Genomic DNA, 7,630 nt, shown 5'->3' with positions numbered 1-7,630 from the left:
CCCCTGCTCACGCTTATCTCTCTCTCTCAGAAAAAAAATGTGGTATATACATGCAATAAATATTATTTGGCCATAAAAATCAATGAGAGACTAATCCAAGTCACAGCATAGATGGAACTTGAAAGCATTATGCTGAGTGAAAGAAGCCAGTCACAAAAGACACATGTTGTATGATTCCACTTATATGAAATGTCCAGAACAGGCAAACCATCTATACAGACAAAAAGTCAGTTAGTGGGGCTCCGGGGTGGCTCAGTGGGTTAAGGGTCCAACTCTTGATTTGGGCAAAGGTCATAGTCTCACAGTCATGAGATTGAGCCTTGAGTTGGGCTCTACACTGTCAATGCAGAGACTGCTTGGGATTTTCTCTCTCTCTCTCTCTCTCTCTGCCCCTCCTCTCTCTCAAAATAAATAAATAATTTTTTAAAGTGGATTAGTGGCTGTTTAGGACTAGGGTTTAGGATTTCAGCAGTGTACTACCCTAAGGGAATGTTTTTTTTTTTTTTTTTTGAAGTGATGAAAGTATTCTACAATTGACTGTGCTAATGGTTGTACACATCTGTGGATAGCCTAAAACCCACTGAACTGTACACATTAAATGGGTAAGTTGTATGGCATGTGAATTATATAGCTCAATAAGTCTGTTTAAAAAATAGGAGCCAGCAATGTTGTCTAAGAGACTCTTGTAAACAAAACAATAGATGTAGAAAAAAATGACAATACAAGCATGGGAAAAGATTTTTTTTAAGTCACATTTTCTGCAAATACTTATGCTGTAATATTTAATAACATAAATAATTCAGTATTTATGTTATTCAGTATAAATAACAACAATAATTCAGTAAGTTCTAGAAGATGATGCATCAGTTCAGGATCAGTCAGGAAAATATTGGTTGTATAAATGGAGAGAATGTGGGGAATTGGTTACACTGAAGGAGAACCATGATGAGGCAGTAGAGGTAGTAGCTGCAGCTACCACCCCTGGGGAAATACAGAAAAGACGGGGACATCAGCTGAACTTAGATGCAAAGGAAGAGCCCCCACAGAATTGGGACTTGGACATCTGAGGAGGGGGACAACTTGGTTGCTCCTAGGACCTCAGGGATTTGGAGAAGAGTCTCCAGAGGAACAAAGTCTTACTCCTCAGAGGAGGGGTGCTGTCCAGCCACTGCTCATTCCTTCAAGGAGGTACCAGCAGGCTGGTTCTGGGAGGGTACAAGAAGTTAGCAACGGGAACCCACTGCTACAGTTGAGCTGATGTGCTGCCTTGGGATCATTTCGACAGGAATAACAAGTGGAAAGAGCCAGAGGCTTCTCCTCTCTCCTACCTTCCTAGCTCTTTCCAGGTGCCCACTGTTGGCAATGTCTAGCAGTTAGCCTGCTGGTAAAGTGTCAGTTACAGAGTCCTAACCTCAGCACCACAAAGTTTGGAGTTGGGACACAACAGATTAACAGCACAGCTGATGAGGAAACATCAAAATGAGATGAAAAAGATGATTGAAGAACTAAGGAATCATCAATACTGACGATTACACTGCACCATTGACAGTTTGGCTGAAAACTGAATTAATAACATGGAGAAAAGGCTTGGTTTAATTGTTAACGAATTCAGAAGAAACAGACAAAGATTGTGAGGCAATTAACAAGGAGATGATACATGTGAAGGACATAGATATTTCTTTTTTTTTCCAAAAAAATTTTTTTTTTTAATGTTTATTTTTGAGAGGGGTTGGGGACAAGACAGAGGATCCAAAGCTGGCTCTGTGCTGATAGCAGAAAGCCCAGTATTCAAACTCATGAAGCGTGAGATCATGACCTGACCCGAAGTAAGACGCTTAACCAACTGAGCCACCCAGGCACCCCCCCAAAAACTTCTTTTTAATAGTGATCTTCTCATTAGCTTTAAGCTGTACAAGATGTTTCAAAAAAGAATAATTCTTGCCCCTGAAGTAGAAAATCTATTAAAGGTCACAGAAAAAGGGGCACCTGAGTAGCTCACAGTCTCTCTCTCTCAAAAATAAATAAATAAACATTTAAAAAAAAAGTTCACAGAAAAAATATTCACGGCTATCATACAGAAAAATTTCCCAAAATGATTAAAGAACTTAATTTCAAATATCAGGGTTATATTGTAATATCAGGAAAATCTGTTAGAAACTGATGGACAGTGAGATATATTGTGGTTAAGACATCAAACTTCAAAAGGAGAGAAAAAAATTCTTCGTAGGTTAAAATCAAATCAGCCTCAGACTTTTCCAGATTCTTTCCTAAGAGCAGTGTCCACAAAGTCCTGGGACATGGCATGGGTATAGGACAGCAAGACTCAAGAACAGTTGTTTAAGTTTAAATAAAACAGAAAGGCATTTCAAAACTTAGGGAATATGAGGCTGTTGAAGGATTGCGAATACACACAATTTCTTTGTAGCTGCTCCCATCAAAAGATAAAGCCTGTTTCTTCATCTTTTAAATATGGGCTGGCCTTCTGACTTGCTTTGGCCAATGACTTGCAGCAGAAGGGACATTACTTGAATTCCAAGCCTGCAGCTTACATTCTCACTCTGCCACCACGTGAACAAGACAAAGCAAGCTTGCTGGTACTTAGGCTGACCACCAGACCTGACTGATGCAGCCCTAGGCTCATACCAGATGACCATTTGCACAGGTTAAGTCCAGAAGAGATCAGCTGAACCTCCCAGTTAAACCCAGCCCAAATGACCATCCCACAAAACTGGGAGCTAGGAAATGATTGTTGGGGGTGGTTTGTAAAGCACATAAATGAAGGCTAACTGATACATGATGAAATCCACATAACCAAACCAAAATGAAGTCGGAAATGAAGCAATGCATTAAATGATAAATACATTTAAATACTGAAGTTAAGAAAAATCAAGAGGAAAGTGATGGATAAGAATAGAATATAAATATTATAAACCCTGACAAAGTGAAAAATAATATGCACCAAAATTTAGGAAGTACGCGGAAGAGATGGGGGAAGTGAAAGAGTGTTAATCTGTCTCTCATAGCAGGGAACTCAGTACTGACCAATAATGAAGCACATAGTTTGAAAAAGTCCCTCTGTCCTATTTTGATTTTTTGTCATTTTGTTTAACCTTTGAGAAACTTTTTATGAATCAATCTCTTACAAGGAAGAAACACGCATCTGAGCAGTTCCTTCAGTTCTTTTGTTAAATTCAAGTAAGACTAAGTTCAACACTGTATTTTAAGAAAAATACCATGTCCTGATTGAGCCTATTTCTGTCCATTACTCTATGCAGCTCTTCTTTCCATCCTTCTATATGTATTTATGCTTGTAACAACAGTGTTCACTTGTGGATGTTAGTATTTCTGTGATATTAAAATTGGGATGGTTTGAACTTTTTATTTCTTTTTTTAAAAATTTTTAATGTTTTATTTATTTCTGAGAGAGAGACACACAGAATCCGAAACAGGCTCCAGGCTCTGAGCTAGCTGTCAGCACAGAGCCCAACGTGGGGCTTGAACCCACGAACCGTGAGATCATGGCCTGAGCCGAAGTTGGACACCTAACTGACTGAGCCACCCAGGCGCCTCTGAACTTTTATTTCTTGAAATTTTTATAAAGGGGTTATGGTTTTATAAAAACAACAAAGTTGTAAAAAGAGTTTATAAGAAGTTTCATTAGCAGTCCCAGTGGAAAGGGCATTTTCATAGGGAATATTAAATGGACATTATGCTCTAAGATGTGGTCTGTCTAAATTGGTGGTTCTCAATGGCTACCCACTATAACCACTGAGGAATATTTTTAAAAATATCAATATCCAGGCTTCAGCCAGACCAGAGCCATTCAGTCAAAATCTCTGGGATGGTGCCTGCGAATGATATGGTTCAAATTTTCCCCCAGGTGATTCTGATGTGCAACTCTGCTTGAGAATCACTGGTCTCAACAGGCCAGACAGACACATTCCTAAGATGTAATGTGTGTTGCTGAATAATCAGGCCACTCATTCCACCCTATGCCTCTTCCAGTCCACAAGGACACCCAGAGGATCTGTTACTGAAGAAGACAAGAATGAATATTCTGGGTAGGCTACTAGCAGCATAGGATGCCTGTCGGCAGGAACTGGGGGCAAGATGCTTTCTTGTTTACATCTAGGAGAGAGAGCTTGGCTTTTTTTTCCTCTCTAGATGCTCTGAGTTGGTACCTCTTGGTGTCTCACAGACTCTAAATGAATGACACACCCACTATAGAACCAGTTCCTATCAAGTAAGATGGAATTATTGTGATTGGTTTACCAATGCTTTTTAAGCTTTATTATGTAGAGGAATTGCCCTGGAACCTTGCTAAATGCAGACTCTGATTCAGTAGGTCTGGAGTAGGGCCAAGATACTGCATCCCTTACAAGATTCCAGGTGATTAGAATGGCTGTCAGGCATCAATTACATCTTTTACCTTAACTATCAAGCACACCTGATATTTACAGTAGCTGAGGACTGCATTCTTTCCTTGTAGGTGAATATACAGGAGAAGCCAATTATAATCAGAAGGTGCTTAATGAGCAAAGCCAGATTGCAAAGCATACGTGAAGGCACAGAAGCAAGAAACTGCTCACGTGCATTGTGAATCAGGAGCTGGAGTTGGGCGGAGACAAATCACTGAAAGGCTGGGCTTTGATCTGTGTTCTGCTGATCCCAAAGCTTCTACAAGATTTTCCATGGGAAAAAAAATCTCTTAGAGTCATTTTTTGGGGGGAAGCATTGCACTCTATGTCCCTCACTTGGTTATTTACAACGCATAATTTTATTTTAAAGATGCTAAGAAGTCTTTTGTCAAATAGAGATAATACCTCATAACCAATACTGGTTATATAATTTGTGGAGCCCAGTGCAAAATGAAAATTTATCTTTTCCAAGAACTATTAAGATTTTCTAGATGGCAGTGACAGAGCATTAAACTAATTGTGGAAATCTTCTAAAGCTTCAGGCCTTGTGGGAGTATGCAGTTCACATGCCCATGAAGTTGCCCTGCTCATGGAGATATTGATTAGGAGCATTAAATGAAACAAGGTATGAAAAATGCTTTAATGCTTGCACCCTGTAAGCATTAAATAAATAATAACTATGGTGAATGAATACATAGCTTTTAATTAAGACTCTTGGTTGTAGCAGAAACTCAACTTTATCTAACCTAAGCAAAAAAAAAAAGCAGGATTTATTGTTCAGGATCCAGGTATGTGTTTCAGAATTCAAGGGGAGAAGTAGCCAGCAAGGTACAGGAACAAAGGGAAAGAGCATTATCAGGACTCTCTTTTTTCTCTCTGTTTGCCAAGTTCCTTTTACTTCTTTTAATCTTTCCTTGGGCGCATCAACTCCAGTCTTCTCTATGGGTTTCCTGTCCACACCGTGGGACAAATCAGCCCAGGGATACCAGGTTCAAGAGACTTTCCAGAAGGAGAGTGGGGTCTGTTTGTCCCAATTCTACATTCTGAGGAAAGGCTTCTGATGAGTCCATCTAGTTTCGCCTAGAGTAGCTAACTGTATGTAACAACTCCTCGGCTATTATTGGCCCAATGGAGGGGAGGAAGAAGGCAACATATGTCCATCCCAGTATCTCCCATACTTAACTGATCATGAGACAGTTTTCAAAGGAATACTTGTTAGTATTGACAGACCATACTTGAGAAATGCAGTTGTGGGTAACATGAAGCAATGGAATGGCGAGAAAGGCAGGAGAGCTAGGAATCAGATTTTCATTGCAGATGGCAGGGAGCAGAAGTGACTGGAGGGAACAAGACTGAACACAAGAAGGCTCATTAATTTTTTTTATACATAAATACATATTTTTAAATTTTTTAAATTTTTATTTATTTCTAGGAGAGAGAGAGAGAGAGAGAGAGACAGCGTGAGCAGGGGAGGGTCAGAGAGGGAGGGAGATACAGACTCTGAAACAGGCTCCAGGCTCTGAGCTGGCAGTCAGCACAGAGCCCGACGCGGGGCTCGAACCCACGAACCGCGAGATCATGACCTAAGCGAAAGTCGGACGCTTAACCGACTGAGCCACCCAGGCGCCCCTATATTTAAATATTTTTATGTATTTCTAGGAGAGAGAGAGAGAGAGAGAGAGAGAGAGACAGCGTGAGCAGGGGAGGGTCAGAGAGAGAGGGAGACACAGACTCTGAAATAGGCTCCAGGCTCCGAGGTGGCAGTCAGCACAGAGCCCGACGCGGGGCTCGAACCCACGAACCGTGAGATCATGACCTAAGCGAAAGTCGGACGCTTAACCGACTAAGCCACCCAGGCGCCCCAAGAAGGCTCATTAATTAAGACCCTGCTACAGAAGTTCAGACCTGGGAAGCAAAGCTAGTATTAATGGGGACACAGGGGGAAAACCAGAAATATTTGGGCAGTGAAAATCTGAAAGGATTGACAAGGTACCTACATGGGGGGAGGGGTATGAGACAAGAATGGTTCAAGGAATGAACTCAGGGGTACTGAATAGGTCGTGGCACTGCCATCTGCGGAGACAATACACGAACTGGGGGTGGTGTAAATTGTTTTTTGTACCTTTGGTGCCAGGAAGAACATTCAGGTGGAAATATCTAGAAGCCTGAAATTTGGGCCACAGGCAAAGACTTGAGATGGATTTAAATGTCACACACTTCTTGGTAATAATTAAAAAACTGAAAAGCTGATGCATTCAGGACAGGACTGTTAGCACTCTACCACGGCCCAGGCACTGGGGGACAAAACACACACGCATGGGCAAAATACCCACGGTCCGTGCAGCCTCTTGGGTAGCTTACAGCCGTCCAGGAATATACAATTATTTCAAGGCACTTCGTTTCAGAAGTACAGAATGTCGGAGAGGAGCTGTGCAAACCACGGAGAACAAGCTGGACACAGTGCCGGTGCCCCTACATTACAGCTGTGACAGGGGCTGACTCCGGGTGGGTCTCAAGCCTGGGATCACCACTACCAAAGCCACGGAACCAGGATGGGCGCGGGTCCGGCCTCTAACCGTGGGAAGGAGGGAGGTAGTTTGGCGAGCGCGGGTGATGAAAACTGGCGATAAGCGAGAATCACCGGCCTAGTAAACGACCTGAGTCTCCTGTATTTTCCCGCGGCCAAGCGTTGCGGGCGGGCAATGTGCTGAGCTGGTTCCACTTGCCCAGAAAGAAACGACTAGAAGGACAGTCTACGAAGAGGTTCGTTTTCCCACCCAAACTGCGTCTCCGTCGTCTTGCTGCGGGGAGAGGACGAGGATGAACCCTAAGGGCCTGGATTACTGTCCGGCTCCTGTGGGTGGCAGCCCCCCAGAAGCTAAGTGCGGGGAGTACCGCGCGGTCGCAGGCGCTAACACCCGCACAGGCAGTTGGCGGAGAACAATGAGCTACCAGGGAGGAAGCGGAGGGTAAGCGAATTCGGAAGTCGAGGCCCCCCGCGGGAAGACAGACGCGAACGCCGCGCTCGGCAACACCACGCCTGCGCCGCCCGAGCCTGGGCGCGCGTCCCCTGGTGCCACCTCTGCGCCCAGAACCAGCTGCGAGCCCGCAAGGTGAGGGCGGGGGAGTGCACGCCTGAGGGACGGCCGAAATGCGCGAGCGCCCAGAGCGTGCGCACGCGCAGAGCTCCTGCCGGCCGGCGCCCAGAGCGC

This window comes from Hyaena hyaena, unplaced genomic scaffold (assembly GCF_003009895.1).
Source record: "Hyaena hyaena isolate Hyena2069 unplaced genomic scaffold, ASM300989v1 scaffold_874, whole genome shotgun sequence".
NCBI classification, from domain to species: domain Eukaryota; kingdom Metazoa; phylum Chordata; class Mammalia; order Carnivora; family Hyaenidae; genus Hyaena; species Hyaena hyaena.
This window is presented reverse-complemented; position numbering follows the sequence as displayed.